The 20523-nt window shown below is 43.9% G+C and overlaps 1 long non-coding RNA gene across 1 annotated transcript in view; it reads right to left on the bottom strand.

The window, feature by feature from the left end:
* LOC107317707 overlaps positions 1–20523 on the bottom strand; it is a 300658-nt gene that overhangs the window by 18749 nt on the left and 261386 nt on the right. Inside the window, exons 4-5 of the long non-coding RNA XR_001556997.2 lie at positions 8719–8879; positions 1427–1539 (exon numbers count right to left, since the gene is read on the bottom strand). This is a non-coding gene — a long non-coding RNA (uncharacterized LOC107317707). The remainder of the gene's footprint in view (positions 1–1426; positions 1540–8718; positions 8880–20523) is intronic.

Here is a 20523-nt window from a genome sequence, read left to right as displayed (position 1 = left end):
AGCAAAGTTCCCCTCACTTCAGAGAGTTGGGAAAAGATGTGACTCCTATTTCACCCAAACTGAGCAGTTGGTGGTAGAAAATACAGAGAAAAAAGCTTTCTCTTCCCTGTTCTCCCCTCCTCTCTATGGGCACTGCTGCTTACCCATGCTTTCCCAAGTGCTTTCTTTGCTCTTTTTCATAGAATCAGTAAAGCAACTCATTTTTTGGAGCTTATATCCCTTGAGGAAAAGGCAGAGCAGCTTGCAGACTGAATCCAGCTCTCTGTTCCTTTGTGGCCAGCATGGCAAACGGTGGGAGTGGGATTTTGCAGCCCAAACTATGCAATCTTTGCATTGCTGCCTGAGCTGACACCTTTCCTTTGAAATGGAGAACGTGGCAGCGGTTTGCATCCAGTATCTTGAACCTTAATCCAGCTTCTGCAAGGGATTCAAGATTTTTGTGGGCAGTTTCTTTTTATTATTATTATTATTATTATTATTCCTCCCCTGACCCACTTTGCCGCTGTGCTTGGATAAATAATTTCTGCAGAGTAGGAAGTGCAGCCAAAGTAAGTAGCTTAATGTCTTTTCTCGGTAAAAAATCATAAAAATTATCAGTCTCGGATTCACTTCAGCAGTAAATTAAAACTATCACAAACAAAAGCTGCCCAAAATGGGAGTGGTGAGTGCCTTCCTGCATTACTTATGCTCGTGCAATAAAGCTGTGTTTTCAGATGGAGCACAAAAGTGAAGCTGGTGTGAAATCTGGAAGCGGTTTTCACCCAAGCATCACCCACTGGCCTCATCCATCTTGTGTGATTGATTCATCCCATGTTGTCCTTGTGGGCCTGAAAGGAAAACAGCAATAGGAGATGCCACAGCACATTATTTTCTGACAGATCTTCCATATCACAAGCTGGAATATCTCAGTACTTATTCCTTCTTATTAATAGGATGAGAGGGAATGGCTTCAAGTTGTGGCAGGGGAGGTTCAGGTTGGATATTAAGAAATATTTCTTATCCAAAAGCATGGTCAGGTGATGGAATGGGCTCCTCTACTCCATAGGAGGAGTGATGGGCTCCTCATATAGCACACAGCATCTCCTCCTACAGCTAAACGATTGAGCATATTCTTACCTGTGGACTTTGTGAAATGAAAACCAATTGGATCTAGCTATGTCTGTTGCTCCTCTGAGCACCTTGATCAAGCTGCGAGCATCTCTGTTCATTGCAGGGCAATTGGACCAGATGGCCTTCAAAGGTCCCTTCCAACTCAAACAGTTCTATGAAGGATGAAGTACAGGGGCACTCAGTGCCTTCCTTCCCCTTATGGACATTTCCTTGCTTTTTTCCATTTAGTCCTTAGGTGGTGTTGATACAAGGTTAGGTTTTTCCCCTCTTGAATGGCAGAAATGGTCACCAGATACTCTCATTCCCTGATGGTTACCTGATCATTTCTGCACACGCTGCCAGGAGGTTCCCATCTGTACATCTTAAGAAGCCTGAAGTTATGCCTTTCTGTGCTGGCTCCAGACAATCAGGTAAAGATTTGTCCATGCCCTGAGGACACATAATAAAATAAACAGAGAAATTCAGATAAACTGGAAGAGAAACATAACCTCAAACTCGTATTTGGTTAATGTAAACAGAGCTGACGTTATCACTTATCATTAAATTTCATTTAATTCTCTGTGCTATCCCACCTTGTCTGCATGGCACTAACAACAATTACAGCACTTTCTAGCACCTTAAGCCAATCTGGAAAGGAAATTTCATTTCTTCTCAACCACACTTGTGGTTTAAAAGCTCTCCTCCATAATGGAAAAGGCTGTGAAGCACTTACTTGTCTGCCCCAATAAAAGCCTTTCTGAGGATGAAAGGCTTGATGTTTTCCGATACTCACCAGAGCAACTAGCTAGAATTTCACACAGAATTTGAATTCATTATATATATTTAAATCCCAGAGACCTGATCTGGACTGGATGATGTATCAACAGGTCTTCATGGAGATTACTTTGCACTCAGCAATTTCCTGCAGCCATGTATTGATGTATCGACACTAGGATATACTGATACACTGCACATCACCTCAAGAACCATCTACCCACTATCCTGGTGCTGCCAGTGCTCCAGCAGAGCAACCTGAGACACCTTCCACATCTTCCTGAATGTGTGGGACACACAGGGGGGCTAACAGAACCTCCTTTATCCATTAGGTTTTGCGCTGTCTCCATGGAGTCCATTGCATTTCGGCTCTCTGGGGTAGGGGTTTTGCAGTCCCTGGATGCAGGGGATGCCTGGCAGCAGCAGGCAGGTGCACCATGTAGCAGGCTGTAGCTCTCCTCCTTCCCACGGCCTGCATGCTCACTGCTCCATCGGCACAGATTTATTTCCACCATCGATTTGTAGGAAGAGCCAGATAAGAAATATGTTTTTAATAGTAATGTCACCAATGAATGCCGAGGATCTTGATATCAGCCATTAAGTAAAAGCAGGGGTGGAATGAGCATCATTTGTCTGTTGCCAGCTTCTCCCAACTGGCTTTCATTTAGACAAGGGAAAAAAAAATCCCATCATAGCTATCCAGGTAACAGTGAAATATATTTGTTGTCAGCAACAGGTCAGAATGCAGAGATACATTATTCTCAGCAAGCTGACTTTCTGAGCTAAACGCTGGATCCTTTTCCTCAATTATTCACATATGTTTTCTGGTTTAATAATAACCCATGTGCTGTCCTCTAAAGAAAGCTTGCAATGTGCTGTCTGCATGATCTCCAACCAGAACCCGTGCATCTGCTTGGCCATTTCTTGTTCCACAAGTGCTGAGCCACAGAAGTGACATCAAGAAAGGTATCAGTGCATCAAGTTAAGATATAAAAATAATGCTACCCACCACAAGATTGTGAGGAAAGCTTTCATGTCACAGCTTTTGCAGAGAGACCTAAATAAGAACCCAAACAGCCTGCTGGTCACAGCGTAATAGCTAACTGATGTTCTACCCCTGCACAAAGGCACTCCATCATTCAGCATGTTTGGAGGTGTCTGCCACTATGTTCCAGCACAACACTCTGCATTCCACTGCAGAATAACATGCATGTAGACCTACATGATGAATGGTCACGCTTGCTGCTTAGCAAGTGCTCGGTGGCTTTGATGTAGGGTTTTGTTTGGTGCGTGACATATGACAGCAGCATTGCCCTGGTAAACAAGTGTGTGCTCTGGGCCGAACATACACATTGCTTCTGTTACACAACGGAACTGCATGGCAGATGTCTGTCCTTCCCTCTTGTTCTCTTTCTTCCTTCCAACATTTGCCTCAGCCCTTCTGCAAAGCAGATTACTTTCCTGCCCACGTAGGCCTGCACTGTTTTTCTATCAGCGTGACTGATATATTTTCTCACCCCTTGAATTCTGTGTGGATGCGAGAGGTTGCTCACCTTCAGAACAGCAAAGGTGAAAGCAAAACAGTGAGCTGGGGTGATGATTCTGTGTACACTGCTGTGGGGTTACCATGCAAACAGCCACCAGAGCCATGGGCAGGTCCTACAGCTGATTTATAGTATCATAGAATCACAGAATTGTTATGGTTAGGAAGACCTCTAAGACCACCAAATCCAACCTCAACCCACCCACCACTGCACCATGACTATGTCCCTCAGTGCCACATCCCCACTGTTCTGGAACACCTCCTGGGATGATGGTGGGGTAAACCCCCTGCTCACATCATCATTCATGTCTCATTTCCAGCTCCCTGGCAGCAGAGGTGCCAGCTCAGGAGACATCACTATGATGGGTGATACTGTGCTCGGGGCATTGCAAAGCCTCACATCAGGCTCTGGATCCAGGACCTGGGCTGCTCACCAGTGGGAGTTTCAGTTTCTGATAGAAAAAACAAACGCTTTGAAAACACAGATGGTGTTCATGTAACTAAACCCCGCGTCCTCTCCGGAAAAGGTTCGGTGGGAGATTTCTGACCAGCACCAAACACCCTTCCAGCCATGATAGCTCAGTGATCCCCCAGAGATGAAAGACTGAGGAGCTCCGGGTTCCCCTCCTCCTGTGTGCATCCCCTCTTAGCAGTGCCAGGCAGCCCTGCATTGCGTCCTGCCTCTCATGAGCTCTCCGAGGGATCACTTTCAAGTGTAATGCAGTAAAATCTCATATGATTTCCATATGTCCCTCTGCCTGAATATTTTGCAACTGATTCACTTTGGAAAAACCAAATAAACAAACAAAAAAACAACTTATAAACACATTATCCTGACAGGAACAATTCTTGAAGTAGCGGGATATACGATAGCTGAGCCTTTGAAAGGAGACTGTTATTATCCAGAAGCATTTTTCACTGGGCATCTACGAAATTTACATCAGTGAGTCACATCCTTTGAAGAGAAAGAATGAGAAGTGCCCTGTAGGACAGGTGAGCTCCTCCCTGAGCCTCCCCATGTCTATTTAGCTGTGTGCAGCCCTGCCAGCGAGGCTATTAGCTGAACAAGCCACAAATCCAGATGCCTGGGATGGGAATGAAAATGATCCAAACTTCGACATATGGGTTTTGCTACAGCTGTGGCCACAAGTGCTGACTCCTTTGCTGGAGGATGCAGAGCAGCCAGATGGAAAGAAAACCAACCCCACTGCTGCTGCCATGAGAGCACAGCTCTGGGGTGATGTGGCTCTTGTATGCTTCTAGAGTTGTGCATGGGATGCAAAAGCCCCGGCCACAACCTCCACTCTATTTTATGGCTCCAACTCATAAACATAACATGGATTTCTTCTGGATGCTCCACTCCTGGCTAGATGTATCAACATGGGTTCATTCAACCCCTCCTGAGGTCACACCCCATATTCTTCCTGAGAAAAGCAGTTTCCCTCTGCACCCGATTTCAAATTGCCTCTCCAAAGCATGATGTTTCAAAGGGAACTACCTGTGGCACCCAGTCTGGAATCATCCCCATATGGCAGCCCTAGCATCATATTTAATATCAAAGCAAATCCACAGCTGAATGACAGAGCCAGCACCAAACCCCAAGTGACCACCCAAGAAAAATAGCCAGGTCCCAGGAGCTCACAGAATCACAGGGGTTGGAAGGGACCTCAAGAGAACACCGAGTCCAATCCCCCTGCTAGAGCAGGTATCCTACAACACATTGCATAGGTAGGTATCCAGACAGGTCTTGAATATTTCCATTCAAGGAGACTCTACTACCTCTCTGGGCAACCTGTTCCAGCACTCAGTCACCATTACCATATGTCCATGTCCAGCAGATCTCTTGGCTTCCCATAATCTGTCAGCAGTTAAGTGAATCCATGAGAAAAGCCCTCCTTTACATCTCGCTGTTTGTTTCCCACCTCATGCAAGTGCATCCCTATCTTTAAACCAGGAATCAGAAACATGACTAAAGCTAACGGAAGAATAATATTGCATTAGCTGCATCTGAGGGGGGCTGGAAGACGGTGTGTTTTCAGTGTGAAGGCTGGTTCAGCTTCTTGTGAATTTGTAGTAAATCAGCACTTCATAATAAGAACAAATGTTCCATTCTCGCTTTCAAATTACTATGGTTAGAAGCTTGTAATGTGTAGTTTTCATGCAGGGGTTACATGATGGGAACTTAAATCTGTTGCATTTTCATCTGTAATTTAAAACGTGTCATTTTGATCGATGAATTAGTAAAGGAACCCAGGATAATTTTGAAACTACGAGCTTAGTCAAGTTGCCTGACCTTGCAAATAACCTTTTCAGTTTCGAGGCCTTTAATAGCTTAACTATTAGCTAATCTCCTGGGAAACTTTTTTTCCCTGGGCAAAACTAGAATGGAAATATAACACCAGTAATAAGGTTTCCATCTTTCTTCTATCTTGATCTTTTTAATTAATTGCCACTCAGTAAAAACACAGACTGGGAGGCAGGGGATACAAACCCTTGCAAGGGGAGGGCAGGAGTTAACTGCAGACCGTTTCCATTCTTTACCTGCCCTTCTTGCATAGATTCCTTAGGTGCTGAAACGTATTAGCAATCGTTAAGGTCCAATTACTGCTCAAGTGCTTGACACTTTGGGCTGAAAGCTGTGAAATAGATCGCTTTGTTATAGGAAGAAAAAAAGGAACAAACATTTAAGAGTTCTGAATGCTTTGCAGAGAACCTCAATCAGCTCCCAAGAGCTTTTGTGTTGCAGACCTTTTGGAGTTGGTTCTTGGGTTTTGAGGGTTGCTCCTGGGTGGAGGCAATGGCTTTTCCAAGGGCAAGCAGGGAGTGCAAATATTTGACTTGTTAGAAGCAAAGTAAAGGGTGAAGAGGACCAGGTGGAAGTTCACTGCCCAGGTGACACGTGGACTGACATTTAGTCCAGAAAAGGCCTTGAATTCTTGTGCATCTTATTTAATTTACTTTTCCAAAGTTTCTGCTATCACTGTATCTGGCCTTTTAAAACAAGTTCTGTGTCAAATGGGTGGTTTTCCCTATTTCCTTACCTAGTAGATGAAGGGCTTCTCATTTATTTTAGGTGCATCCTTTCTCATGTTATTTGGGGACAAAAGAAAATTCATTTTCCAGGCTCCACTGTGACCACTTGCCATTACTACCTGCCAGGCCATGCTGATCCCCCTCCCAGCTGGGGCAGGGCCAGCAGCGTGCCAGGCACTCAGCAGGACCTGGGTTGTGCTTCTGGTGCTACTCATTTCCCTCTGTTTCACACTATTAACCTTATTAACTGCTGCTACTCCAGTAATAAGAAACCAGAGGCATGGAACTAAAAGGAAAGGTCCTTTCAAACCACAAATATGAATGTTTCTGTTTTGGGAGGTGGTGTGGGGGATGGGGAAGAGTGCTTTTAGTGATTTATTTATTTGCAAGGGAAGAGAATGGTGAAATCCTCTTTTACCCCACAAGCATCTTTTGTTGGGATGAAGATCATCCACCACTCAGCTGAAGGCACGGTTGGTGTTGCAATAATGTGGCTCCTGGAGTTACAGAGTTTTGGTGTGCAGAGCTATGAAGGTTCCCCACAGGCTTATCTGTATCTCCTACAGTTTATTTTGCAGTTCTGTGCTTCAAGCTTTTTGGCTACGTGAGGGAAGGTAAGCCCTATCTCTGCACCAGCATCTGCTCTGGCACCATCCGTCTGCACTATTGATCTCCAAACAACTCCTTCTCCGCTGAGACTGTGCAGATCCAAGCTGTGTGTGATTGACTGCGCGAGGGGTCCTGCTCTGCAGGCTCTGTTTTGAGTGAAAATGAGCTTCGTCCTTGCTCTGCGACTGGTGCTGCTTGGTGACCTTTGAACCAGCACTTAAGCCCCCAGAGCACAGAAATTAGACCTCAGTCTGGAAGGACCTCTGCTCCAACAGATGACCTGTTATTTTATCTTGAACAGCGGCAGCCGGAGGAGAGTTGGCACATGGCTTTTAGAGCTAATCACTCACTGCTTTGAGGAGAGCAGGAATTTCTCTCCCTCCCCCATCAGCAACCTGGGACTTTATTGCACGTCTGGATCCTTTCAGGCTGATCCTTCGTTAAGGTGTTCTGCTTATTTCCCTTGAGCCCACACTTGTGGCACAGTGACTGGACTTCTCTAGCACACGTGGTGGAAGCTGTTCACCTGAGCTCATTGAACCTAATTCCTTCCCTACTGCAAGTCCCTGTTGCTCCTCTCCCAGAGCCCACCTGCAGTGTGTTTCATCCTTCTGGGATCTCCACACCAAGCCTGAAGTCTCCCATGTACAAATATAGTCTTCTTGACTCTTCCGCAACCATCACTCATCCTTTAAGATGTACAGATGCCTTTAAGAAGGCAATCCAAGGAAGAGGTGCAAAGGAGAAGGTCCCCAGTCCCCTTTCTCTTCTGCCAAGCATACCAGCAAAGCTGGTATCTATGCCAAATTAAACAAGGGAATCTCAGTTTGGGTTGGTGAGTCAGATCCTGGATTGGCTCCTCCAAGTGGGTACTGATGGCAGGCTTGATCCAGACCTTCTAACACTACCATGAGATCAAAGCTTGGAAGGTTCCTGAAGTCAGGACGAAACTCCACATCTCCAAGCAGATCTCAGCATGGCCTTCTGGTCTGCAATATCAGATGCAGTTACTGCAGGAGATGTAATATCTCAGGAAACAGAAGAAATGAATCTGTCCTGTTTGTCCATAGAGTCTCAAAGTGGTATATTCTCAGTATGTCAGCTGTCACCTCCCTCTCACACCAACCACCTTTATGGCAAGCCTACATCTCAGGTCTCCATGGGTTTATCCCCAGACCATTTGCACCACATATGACTGCCTGGTCCAAACACTGGATGCACACACATGGTTTTCTTGGAGGTCTGTGAGCTAATGGCACTGTACCTGTCCTCCCAGCAAGCCACTCTGCAACCCACAGAAAAGCCATTTAGCAAAAAGACTGGACTGAAAAGCTCCTGTCTGGTTTGGGACATTGCAATTGCAGAAGAGAATTCATGGCATCTTGCAGAGGACTGTGCTCAAAGTAAATAATATTATTTTAGAAAACAAAATTCATTTTGCAGCCCGAGACCAGCTGCAACAGGATACGAAGCAGGGGGAAAAAAAGAAGTAAAAATGCCTTACCCCTAGGGCTATTTATTATTTATACACCACTGTGCCTAGATAAACTGCCTCTTGAAAGAGTAGGACGAAAATAATTCTGCAATGTGGAAACAAACTACCTATTTAAAGTGATTTTATGCCTGAATGGCCTCATTATAAAAACAGTCTGCGTGCAATAACTTTTTACCTTTTTCTACATTATCCAATGAACTGCTTTTTGTCACTCTCACCAGTTCAGCACTTTCATGCAACCACCTTGGTGGAAAGCCTCCGTGGTTTCCTTAGAAACGTCTTCCTTCCTGGATGTTGACCGATGGTGGTGGAGGCAGCAAAAGCCCTGGAGAGGCCCTGTTCAAACAGGAAAGAGCAGACAGTTTAATGACCAGCTTTGCAGCTCTATTCGTCCATGGTTTACAGTAGTTGGGAGCTATAAAAAATCATAACGAATGTTTCTTTATTTTATGGCCAGCTTGGTGTTGGTGTTTTCAACAAACTATGGTGGGATGCAAGCCAAACCTGGAGCTCGTGGGGTATTGTTGGGCAGCAGTGGGGAAGATGGTTGGCTTGCAAAATGCTGGTGCATGGGAGATGGCATGCAAACAGACATTAGGATCTGAAAAAGTGACATTCTCATGAGTTTACTGGTATATTCATAAGTCAGTGGCACAAGGAAGGCACTATGAGAGCCTATAAATAATGTCACCTTTCAAGTGTTTTGCTGTACTTATATATGAATGCTCTGCAATGTCCATGAGGAGGGACTAGAGTCCAACAGAGCAGGAGACAGTCGGGGCAAATGCTTCTCAGGGCAGGATGTTACAGCATCAGGCTTATCTGCATCTTTACTTGTGGCCAAACACTTGTTCTCAGGTCAGGCATAGAATCATAGAATCACTAAGGTTGGAAAAAACCACTAAGATCACCAAGTCCAGCTGCAGCCCATCCCCACCATGACCACACATCCATGTCCCTCAGTGCCACACCTACCACATCTTGAAAACCTCCAAGAGACCATGACTCCACCACCTGCTGCCATCGGCATTAATGGAGATGTTGCTAGCAAAGTTGGAGGAGGCTTCTGGGTGACCCTTATGTCAGAGGACATGGTGAGAACCTTCTTGTAGCTCCCACAGAATCTGCCTATCTAAGACATCAATGAGAGCAGCTTGGTCTGGGATCCACCTGTGAGCCCATTTCATGTGCCCTCACAGATACTCTGATGTTGGAAAGTTACTTATATCCCAGCGGTCTTTTCCAACCTTAAGATTCCATGATTCTATGTCTCAGAGCACTTGCTCTGTTGCTCAATCCATAGAGAAATCTTTTGTTGCAAGGGCTGGGCATAAGCAGGGAGGAGTGACATAAAGAGGCACAAAAGGAAGAACTGTAATTAACAACAAAAACAAATTATTCAGATGCATTTCTCTTGATATTTTTAGTAGCAAACGCTATGGAAAGCAGGTTTCTCAAGCCAAACAGGAAGGAAAACAAACAATCAGCCATAGGCAGCTAATTCACAGACTTGAAGAAGTCAGCTTATCAACCAGGGATCCAGGGACAGGAACTGATGAAATACAAATCTCTAGGGAAAGAGCTGAGGTTTCCAAAAAACACAAATACATAAAACCCTAAGATGTACATTTATAAATAAACCCAGGAAAGAGCAGACACCTGATTCCCAGGCTGAGAGTTACGAGCTGGAAGAAGAGCCCTCCAAGTGCAACTGTAGAACAGTGCCCACAATCTTAAGGGCAAAAACACTATGTGGAGGTTAAATAAGAAAATGTAAGGTTCTTGAGGGATGCTGAGTTCTGTTTGGGGATGGCCCGCTGTGGGCTGAGCTGTTCCATTCACTTCCAAACATTTCCCAGCCTTCAGATAGTTTATGTTTTCAGTGACATGGTAATGGATAGGGTTTAATACCTACAGGCAAGAGTTAAATGGCCTCTTGGTGATGCGTAAATTAGCGAGTAGACAGTTGCTCCAGAGAGAAATGGCAAACAAATATTTATTAGTTGTTTCAAAGAACCGCAGCCATAAAACTCTGCTTTTCGACTGCAGAAGTGTTTGTGTTTTTACTGAAACCAATGCTAAAGGTGATGGGTTTATTCCTGACTGAGGTAACATCTAACTCCGTGATTTACTGCTTTCAGGTAATAAGAAAAAAAAACAAAATACACAGACTGTGTTTTATTTTACAGTGCTCTTGGAGCATGCTAGGAAGATGCCAAGAATGAGTTTAAATACCACTGTATTTGAGCAAAGTTGCTGTTGATTTCACTACAATATCTGATTTTGGGACTGCTGTGATTCTATCAGAGCAATTGCTGACATCCTGGGCAAAGAGCTTGGGCTGAATGACAAGAGAATGGGGCAGAAGGTGTAACCACAATGATAACAGGGACAGCATGAGCATTGGAATGCATTACAGGGGTTAATACATGATCCAACTCCATTAACAACCTGAGGTAATGGGCACAAACTGACTATATGGGAAACACCATTTATAGGTGAAAAAAAAGCTTTTCAAAAGTGAGGGAAGTTGAACACTTGTCCAGGTCTCCATCCTCCAGCTACCTGCTAAGCTATCTAAGTCATCATCCAAACTAAAACAAAACTGAAGCACTTAGTTGCCAAGTATTCAGAAACACAGAGTAGTAATTTAGAAAGAGGACTTCAGCCTCACTAGGGACCACAAGTAAGGTAAAACATTGTCCAACAGGAGTGAAGAATTTAAAGATACAGCTAAATTAGTGCCGTCTTATAATGGATGACTTAAACATCTACATACATAGCACATATAAACTTCAAAAATTATAGGGATCTCTAAAAAGGCCCATTCTGGACAATGAGCCACATGACATTATGTGAATAACTCAATATGATTTTTTTCTTGCATTTTTACAATGACACTGGGACATTCTGTGACCTGGATGAGGCTAATTTATAGGAGAAGTTGTCTCTAAACCCACATAGAGATGGGAGCTTAGACAGAAAGGCACCAGACACTGATGAAGGATAAGGAAATGATGGAAGCTGTCATTCAGCAAGAAATCTGGGTATGTTCCAGAGCTGAAACTACAGCATTTACTTCAGTTTACCTGCAATGTGTGCTTAAATGAATGAATGGTGCAAGCGTATACAAGGAGGGACACAGAATATGTACAGAGTGTGCTGTTTTGTCATTCCCACTCAGGAATATCAGTAACTGCTCTTGATCTGCAGTTTAGTATGAATTTACAGAAGATCATGCCATGTACAATTCAGCCCAGCCTTTGAAATAACGTATGTTTCAATGACCCCAGCATCCTGAGTCAGCTTAGTTAAGGAAATATGCACTGAGAGGTCATAAAAGAGGCCAGACCCTCTACAGCTCTGCGGAGACAGGTCAGTGCCTGGAGACAGACATCCTTCAGGCTCCAGTTTCATACCATTTCCCTCATCTCCAAGGACAGAACCCTCTGAAATGGGCGCACTGTAAAATAGCCTCCAAATGTTTGGCTTCGAGGATTGAAACAAAACCGGGGAGGATATTCTGTTTTTATCAAAACACAAAAGAAAGTTCAGTGATGATTCTGCTCTGCAAGAACTGCTCTGGATTCCTGGGAAGATGGGTTCAAGCTTTAGGTGAGGAAAACATGTGGCCATAGTTCATTTACAGTGGGCAACACTCATGCTCTTCTATATGCACATGTGGATAGCAGCTAAGGTATTTCACCACTCTGTTCTTGCTGAGACCTGAGACTGGGACCAAAAAATGTCACCCCCAAGGGAAAAACTCATTTTTTCTTCTGGGAAGACATGAATTAGCACAAATTAAAACCCTATTTGCATAATTCACCCGAAATTCCAGCTAAAATGCTTTTGCAATCTTCATGGCACCATTTGTTCCTCGTTTGGTTGCGTAAGGCTCCTGAATCAAGTTAAGGAGGAAAAGCCTCTGTATGGCTTTTCCATAAGCCACCTAAGATTGGGTGGTTGCTCCCAGGAGCTCTGGGTTGTGTCACCATGCAGCTGGTTTCAGCTTCTCCGGGCAGCACATTCCCTGTTCTCCTTTAGGACACATGAGCATGAACTTGACAAAGGTCTGTGTGTCACCCAGGTGCCTTTGAGAAAGAATTTACAAAATAAGGAAGAAAAGAGGGGGAGGAAGAAAAAGAACTCCGGGATGAATGTAGATGAGCTGTTATTAATAATGAAAATTGTGTTATTGACTCCTCCAAATCAGCTTTGATTTGGCTGGGGTAGGAGGGGAAAGCTGTGAAGATAACTGCAGTACATTAAAGGGACTCGCTGTAGTCTGCACAGCGAGCTGTGACATGTAAGATAAATCCCCATGGATTCTCTGCACATTTACACCACTTCCAAATAAAATAACCGGACTGCCACCACAGAGTGACTCCCCTTTTTGGGAGTGCCAAATCTGGAGCTGAGCAACTCAATTTGTTCCCTGACAGTCCGACCAGCCCCTAATCCCCCAGACTACTTTCCTCTGCGAAGACTACCACTTCATTAGTAAGGAAGGTGAATTTTATAGCAGCACCAAGGTTCACTCTCATATGTTATCTTTGCCTGGAGAATAGGACTTTTGACATAAACCTGGAAGGTAGTTCAAAGCCTTACAGCATAAACACACATCCATTTTTTGTACTTTAGGAATAGGTAATGTAAGAGTTGAAAGGTGAAGGTTATGGCAGTTCGTGTTTATTTCACCAAGAGCCAAGAGATGGGAAACATCTGGCACTTACACACCATGCAAGTCTTAAAAACAAAGAGACCTAGACTTTAGTCCGGCTGAGCAAGCACTGGGATAAAAGCTAATGACAGGCTGCTTATTTAAAGGGATCATAATACAGAACAGCCATGTAGGGAACCAAGGAGGATCGGGGAGAGGGAAAATGAGGGTAGAATTTAGCTTTGTATTTTCAAGTTAAGGGTCAAAGCCTGACTTCAGTTACATCCCAGTGTCAATCCTCTCCTCCAGGCCTTACACAGCATCTAGGGCCCTCCAGATTTCACCCTTCCACACAGCCAAATACCTAAAGCAGAAGTGTTATTGATGTATTTTACATCTGATGAGGCAAAAGGCCTTGGGCCCCTGGGTTTTCCTGCAGGTGAAAGGAGAGATTTAAGCACAGAAGATGCAACTCAAGGGGATGAGTTGTCATGTTAATGTGAAAATCTCATTGGTATTGCTTGGGAATGATGGAAGAGCTCAAGAACATTGTGTTGGCCTCCCTGGAGCAGATATTTACCTGCTTTGTGTCTTCTTGAAAAGACTTGGCAAAAAAGCTAGGTTTTTGGTTTTGTTTTTTTTTTCCATAGAGTGGGGCTCCCTGCTTTACAAGAATCCCAGGTGGAACATTATTTATTGTGGCTGCTTCTTGCCAGAAGGTATCCCTAATGATCTCTTATATTTTTTTTACCAGATACCAAAGGTAAAATGGTCTTTTCTGTAGGGTTTTGCTCATGAAATGATGTGACTTCCAACCTTCTCCCCTCTGGTCCTGCTCCTGCCTCAGTGGATGTGAATGGGCTGTGGGTCACCCCCACACACATCCCAGATCTTAGACCAAAGATTCAAGTCTCACCACATGAAAATCCACGTAGAAGGGGAAAAGAGAATGATTTGTTCATGATATGTTGCCACGGGTTATTTCTCAGCCAAGTATACAGATATGACAGCCATCCTACTTCACTCACACTCTCCTACCCAATGCTTTCATGGCCATGTAAGAGCCTTAGAGCCAAGGAGAGCTCCGTTTATTGGCAAGGTAATAACCCAGTCCCAGCCCCACAGCAGCAACACTGAGAATTAATATTTGACGTCCCCAGAGTAACAAGGAAATGTGACCTCCTCCTTCTAGGCTTTTAAAGCTAAGCACTGAAAATTGAGCCTTCTCAACTTTGTAGCACACACGCATAGAGTCCTCTGTAACATTCTCGTTTTTCAAGATAAAAGACCTGTCACAGGCATACAACGAAGCAGCAAAAAACCTCTTGATCCCATAACAAGTGATAAGGAAATGACAGTTACTTCCCTAGAAAGACTCAGATTTTCCAAGGGTATCTACATGACTGGAGCCCAAACGCTAATTCTAATTAAGGCTGTGGTTTGCACCCAACTGTAAGATAGGTAGTATCGTACCGTGTGGCAGATGGGCATCATGCTGCTAGAACACAGACAAACTCTAATTAATGGTTTGCGTTTGTCAAAAGAAAAGTACAATAAAATGAATAACGATAATAAAACACCCATATAACGGCAGGTTTTTTATCAGCAGATCAGTATTAGCTTAGCTCGGTGCTGGAGCAGCTATCTCCTGCCTCTGCGCAGCAGGGGTGCAGCAAGCACAGAAGTATAAAGCTGGTATAAATTCCATATCATGTCCCTTGGCTAATTTGACAAAACACAATCATGTGTCCATGCCTGATCCACATTAGATTTATAGTCCTGGGTGAGCTGGTAGTGCACAGATCTGGAATTAATAACCCCGGAACCACAGACTAAATCTATTAGCTGGAAGCAGTTATGTGATTCTTAATCCTATTTTGTGTCAGAGCAGATGACTGCAAACAAGACTGAGCAGAAATTGCATGTTTTTGCCTGGCTCTGCTTGCCCTCGATCTGAGATTCTGGAGCATTAAAGGTATTCCAGACGCTAATGTTAAAACTGATATTTTGGGGTCAGTTCATCACAATTGAACCTAGGTGAGCAACAGCCCAAAGCATGAAGACATGTCCTGTGGAAAATAGACTCTTTCTACTTGAAAGATGCATATATTGCATGCAAAAAAAATATCATCTACATCTGTGAACGCACCATTAGAGCTGGATATAAGGACATATGTTCAATGTAGTTTGAAAGTGTGGTACAGATTGTGAACAGTATTCCCAGAAAACTTAATGAGAGACTTGTACTGCAAGGGTCTACCATAAAAACTCAGATCCCTTCCTGAAAGTGATTTACCTATACTAAATATCTGAAAATCATAATCATGCTGTTTCCCCAGCAATTAGATATTTTATACAATACATTTCTTTATTAATAATAAAACCTTTATAAAAAAAATATTTTAAAGAGCCATCCCCTTACAAACACATTATTAAATTACAGTTTATAGCTCTCGCAATGGGGTATATTATGGCTCTTTTATTAAAAAGAACTTTAAAGACCGAAGTTTTACCGACATGTTGCTCACTGCCAATGGTTGGCCAGGCCCATGAATGCTGCAAAGATGCAGGTTGCATCTCACAGAGGTCCTCTGAGCACCAAGATGGGACTTATGGTTGTTTTTCCAAGCACAAGGATACCACACACACATATCCAAGTTAACTCCACACTTCTGGCTTCTATCACCACCCCCAGAAAGGTGGTGGAGTCACCATCCCTGGAGGAGTTCATGAAAAAGGTGGATGTACACAGAGGGATGTGGTCTAGAGTGGGCATGGGTTGATGGTTGGACTGGATGACCTTACTGGTCTTTCCAACCTTAATGATACTATGATTCTGTGATCACTGCTGCAATTGCATCTTCCCTGTTAGCTTCTCAGGAGTCTACAAATAGGGAAGATGCATGTCTCAGAGTTCTAAATTATAAGGAAAAAAGCTATATTAGATGACACCAGCTACTCATAAAAAATAGATTATCGTTATTAATATCTACCTCTAGTGTTTATTCAATAATTTTTCAAACATCTCCTATGTTAGAAACTTATAGCCAGTAATTGCTGGCCCACTAGGAGCTCCTCAACTCGAAGCACTTGCACATGCTTACCAAACTGCAAATCTTAATGACTATATCAGCACCATCCAGGCTGCAAAAAGATGCAGTAAAAATGTGATCTCGTGTCACTAGGCCATCCATACCAATGGCAAATGTGCCTTTATTAGTGGTGAGGATCTGGCACTGCTGCCCAGACAAGTGTGAGTGCCCCATCCATGGAGGTGTATGAGGCCATGGATGGGGCACAAGGCAGCCTGAGCTGGTGGGGGGCAGCCTGCCCATGGCATGGGGTTGGAATTGGATGGGCTTTAAGGTCTGTTCCAACTCAAGCTGTTCTGTGTATCTATGTATCTATGGTTTGGGACCCACTGCTCTGCATCGCTCTCCTTGGAGCTACAAGTTAAACATCAAGAAGAGGAAAATCAAATCCCAGATCTTAAACAGAACACTTTTGAGTCTACAGCACATTTCCCCATCCCTGTAGCTCGTGCCTGTAGTTGACAGCTATCTGCTTTTGCCATTGTGTTTGCTGATGCTCAGTTGCATTGTGAGAACAGCCGTGAAGCTCTGAGCATTGCACTGGGGCAGATCCTGCGGGGAGCTCCACGTCTCCTGCTCCAAGCAACCTCTGCACACAGCATTTGGCACTGGAACAGGAAATTAAGGACTGTAGGAAAGCAACCTTTGGCCCTTCATTCGCTTTTTAATAAAATCATTAATTGAAACATACTCCCTGCCAGACATTATGGGAAATTGCTTTAATGGTACTTTTAAGCAAAATACATTCACTCAGCTGCACGCATGGCTCACTCAATGGCTTCAGCTTCCTTATTTATGCATTCGCAGTATGAAAATGGTTTGAATTATAAAGCTAGGCTAGAAGATCTTGCATGAACCCGTCCACGGTAACAACTAGGGGCCATATTCTGTCAGTTAAATAGTTCTGTAACATGTTAGGCATGATATAAAAGTTTTGCTAGAAAAGATCTGTAGGTTGAGCAAAAGACCAAAAGCAACAACAGAAAAGAATAAAAAAAGGAGAGTTGTGCCCAATATCTCTTCTTTGAACACAATAGATGCCATCAAATACCCACGTTGAGGGTTCTCAGCAAAACAAACCCATCTGCCTACAGCAAGAACCACCAGGCTTAGCAACACATCAGACCTCTGCAGTTTGCCCTTGCATTTTTTCCTATATATTTATGGAGTTCTTGTACCAGCAAAAAGGTGATTCTTACTTAATCACCGTGAAACTCAAAATACACCATTTACGCTTGCAGAACTAAACTGATGAAATTTTAGCAGCTGAGCTGAGCCTGGAGGTAAGTAGTTCGTTACTGAGGACATCTTAAAGATTACAAGAGAGTCGTGTTAAACCTCACTGCTCAGTTGCAGCGTTAAGACTTTGGAAGACTGAATAACGTTTATGAAGTGCAAAATTTGCTCTTGCATATTTTGATTCCTTTTTCCCCGTTGTGCAGCACAATGTTAATCGACAAACCTGGTAGTCGGTTTTCTACAATCAATAAATCCTAAGCCCAAGTCACGGTAGCTTTTATGTCTGTGTGCTGTAAAAGTAAATTTACATCATATGTCAAACATTACACATAAAGACAAAAACAATGCTGATTTCTAGTCCTAAAAGATATATGTGCGGCCATAAAAGCAGCAAGCTGTGTCCTGAGTGCAGCTGGATGATCATGCTCTGACCAAATGGTGTTTTGTGGAAGACTTGAGATTCGCTGTACTCAGCTGTTTCCCAGAGCTGCATCTGCTCCCAGGGAGCTTTTAGGAGATGTGGGAAGAGCCCTGAGTTTCTGATGGTCCTGGGAAACCCTATTCTCCTGCTCCCTGGGCTGTAGAGCAGCCAACAGTCCTGCCACATTCCCAAAGGTGTTGGATTGCCAAGAGTGGAGCCCAGTAGAGCCAGGCAGTCTGGTCCGGTCCATCTCCAGAGGGAGATGACCAAGGAAAGACCCAGCTGTGATAATTAATCACAGGATGAACTGACACCATCATGAGATCATGAGAAAGGCAGACTGGATCCTGGCAAGACACAGAAAAAAGGGGAAGCCTTTTCAAAAGGTGTTAGAGGCTCACTGGGGATCCCGTGTGCTTTTCAACTCAGCCTCCAGGCCAGGAAGATCCCAGAAGAAATGCAAGAAAAGGGCAACTAGAACCACAAGGCAATGGGTGGTTTCTCATAGAGGAAGCTGAAAGCCTGAAGTACCTCCAACTCAACCTAGTGAAAAGAAATCTGAGAACACAATACCTAGAAACACACTGAAGAGTAGAACCATTATGGTTGGAAAAGAGCACTACAGTCACCCAGTCCAACCATCAACCCACGCCTGTGACTTCTCAAAACCATATCACTCAGTGCAACATCCACCCTGTAGTGCAAAGGAGAACAGAACCAACCAACCAACCAACAACAGAGTGTTTTAATTTAGAGAGCAAATGTGGCACAAGGAGTTGGAGTATAACCTCTGCCCATAATTACATAAACATGCAAGGAGCTCTGCTGGCTAAGGGAAAGCCTGATCAGTTTTAGGGCTGATGCTATCTATCTCCTCAGAACCCCCCCCAGCATGCTGGAGGCAGCAGAACTCCTCTTGCAGTGGCCATAAGGATTTAATTTTTTTTCCAGAACTGAAGATATATTGTTACTCCTCTTTCTAACTCCAGAGGCCTGCACTTTGGGGACTGGGGAACGTGACAGAAATGGAAAAGGTGGGATCAGAAGAGAGGATGGGTTAATGGGTTCTTTGTTAGCAGGAACACCCTCGGTGAAAAATGCACTGCTTCTGGAGAACAAGCAGCCAAGTAGAGCATTAACAGAACATTTTCCACTGTTTCCAGTGACATGACATTAGTTCAGTTGGGTGGACTCCTCTCTTTGGCTAATTGTGTCCCCATTCTTGGCTGGAAACCTCCACAGATGAGTAAGGAAAGGAACGCCACCTATTCCCACAAGACAAGAGCTGCAGTCTTTAACAAAGAGAGCCCCTGTGTGTCTTTCTAATGGAAGGAATTTGTTAGGAAATCCCTAATGAGAATTAATTTATTTCTGAAGTAAATTTATCTAATATCTCACTAGCTTGCTGTGGAGCGACTGGGTGGAGGCAACTGGATTTCAGGCTGGGTCTGGTTAATTCAAACTGCCACCTGATGAGTGCCAAAGATTATTTTATGCCTTTGCTAGGCGTGGTCTGGTTTACACTTGGAGAAGTGATCCTCAGATATTCATGATGTACAATTTGGGCTTACATATCATGAACTCATTGCCTTACTTTCTCCCAGCCACACTGAGCAGAGATGGTTCTAACAGACAGGTTCCTTCTGGAGCCCCCAGTCATTTGGAATTGCTGCTAATCCAACTGCCTTTGCATCAGAGATGGAGGTGTCTTAAGAAGCTACACCTGTGCTACCTGTTAGCAGAAATGGCAGTGCTGAACTATAGGGATGGTGAGGGGTGCAAAGGGTAAGGAGTGACGTATCCAAACCTTGTGGCATTGACACCACAGCACTGTCCAGGGGAGATGGAGGATGCCCAACTGCAGCAGCTCCTTTTGGACAACTCTCAGCATGGCAGACCTGCTCTGAAGCTATTGACATTGCATACTCCCACTCACTTTTATCAGCTTTGGCTCGCATCCCTGGCATCTGGCTCATGCCTCTTTATTTATAATGTCATGCATGTCAGAGGCAGCCTCCCAGGGCAAACACGCCAACTCATCTCCTTGCTCAAAGAAGCCATTTAGCTGTGATCATAATCTGTGATTTCACAGCTAGACCCTATTTGCCTTTACTGTTAAGACTCTGGGGATGGAATTTTTGCCTCTTTGGCACAGCTTAAACATTGTGCTGAGTAAATCTATCTCTGTCTTTATCTCATGCATACCTATATAATAAGCATGTATGTAATGAATACTACATACAGAGGTGTTATGGGCTTCCTTTGTATTGCTTTGGTGCTATAAATAGCCCTCAAAAGTGGGAATAACTGATCTGTGCCAGCTCCAAGCCCTCTTGATACAGCCCAAGTTCTATAAGGGAGTTTTATAATAAACAAAACATTTTTGAACAATTAATCTTTACTATATAAGACACACATACCAGTTTCAAATGACCCCTGTATACATGCCTGTTTGGAAGGGGCAAATAAACGATGAGCAAAAAAATGGAGTCAAAAGAGGGAGCTGGGATGTGGAATACTGCCAGGAACATACGGATGATTTTTCTTCTTACTGATACAATTCAG

Source organism: Coturnix japonica, chromosome 8 (assembly GCF_001577835.2).
Source record: "Coturnix japonica isolate 7356 chromosome 8, Coturnix japonica 2.1, whole genome shotgun sequence".
In the NCBI taxonomy this organism is placed as follows: Eukaryota; Metazoa; Chordata; class Aves; order Galliformes; family Phasianidae; genus Coturnix; species Coturnix japonica.
This window is presented reverse-complemented; position numbering and strand designations above follow the sequence as displayed.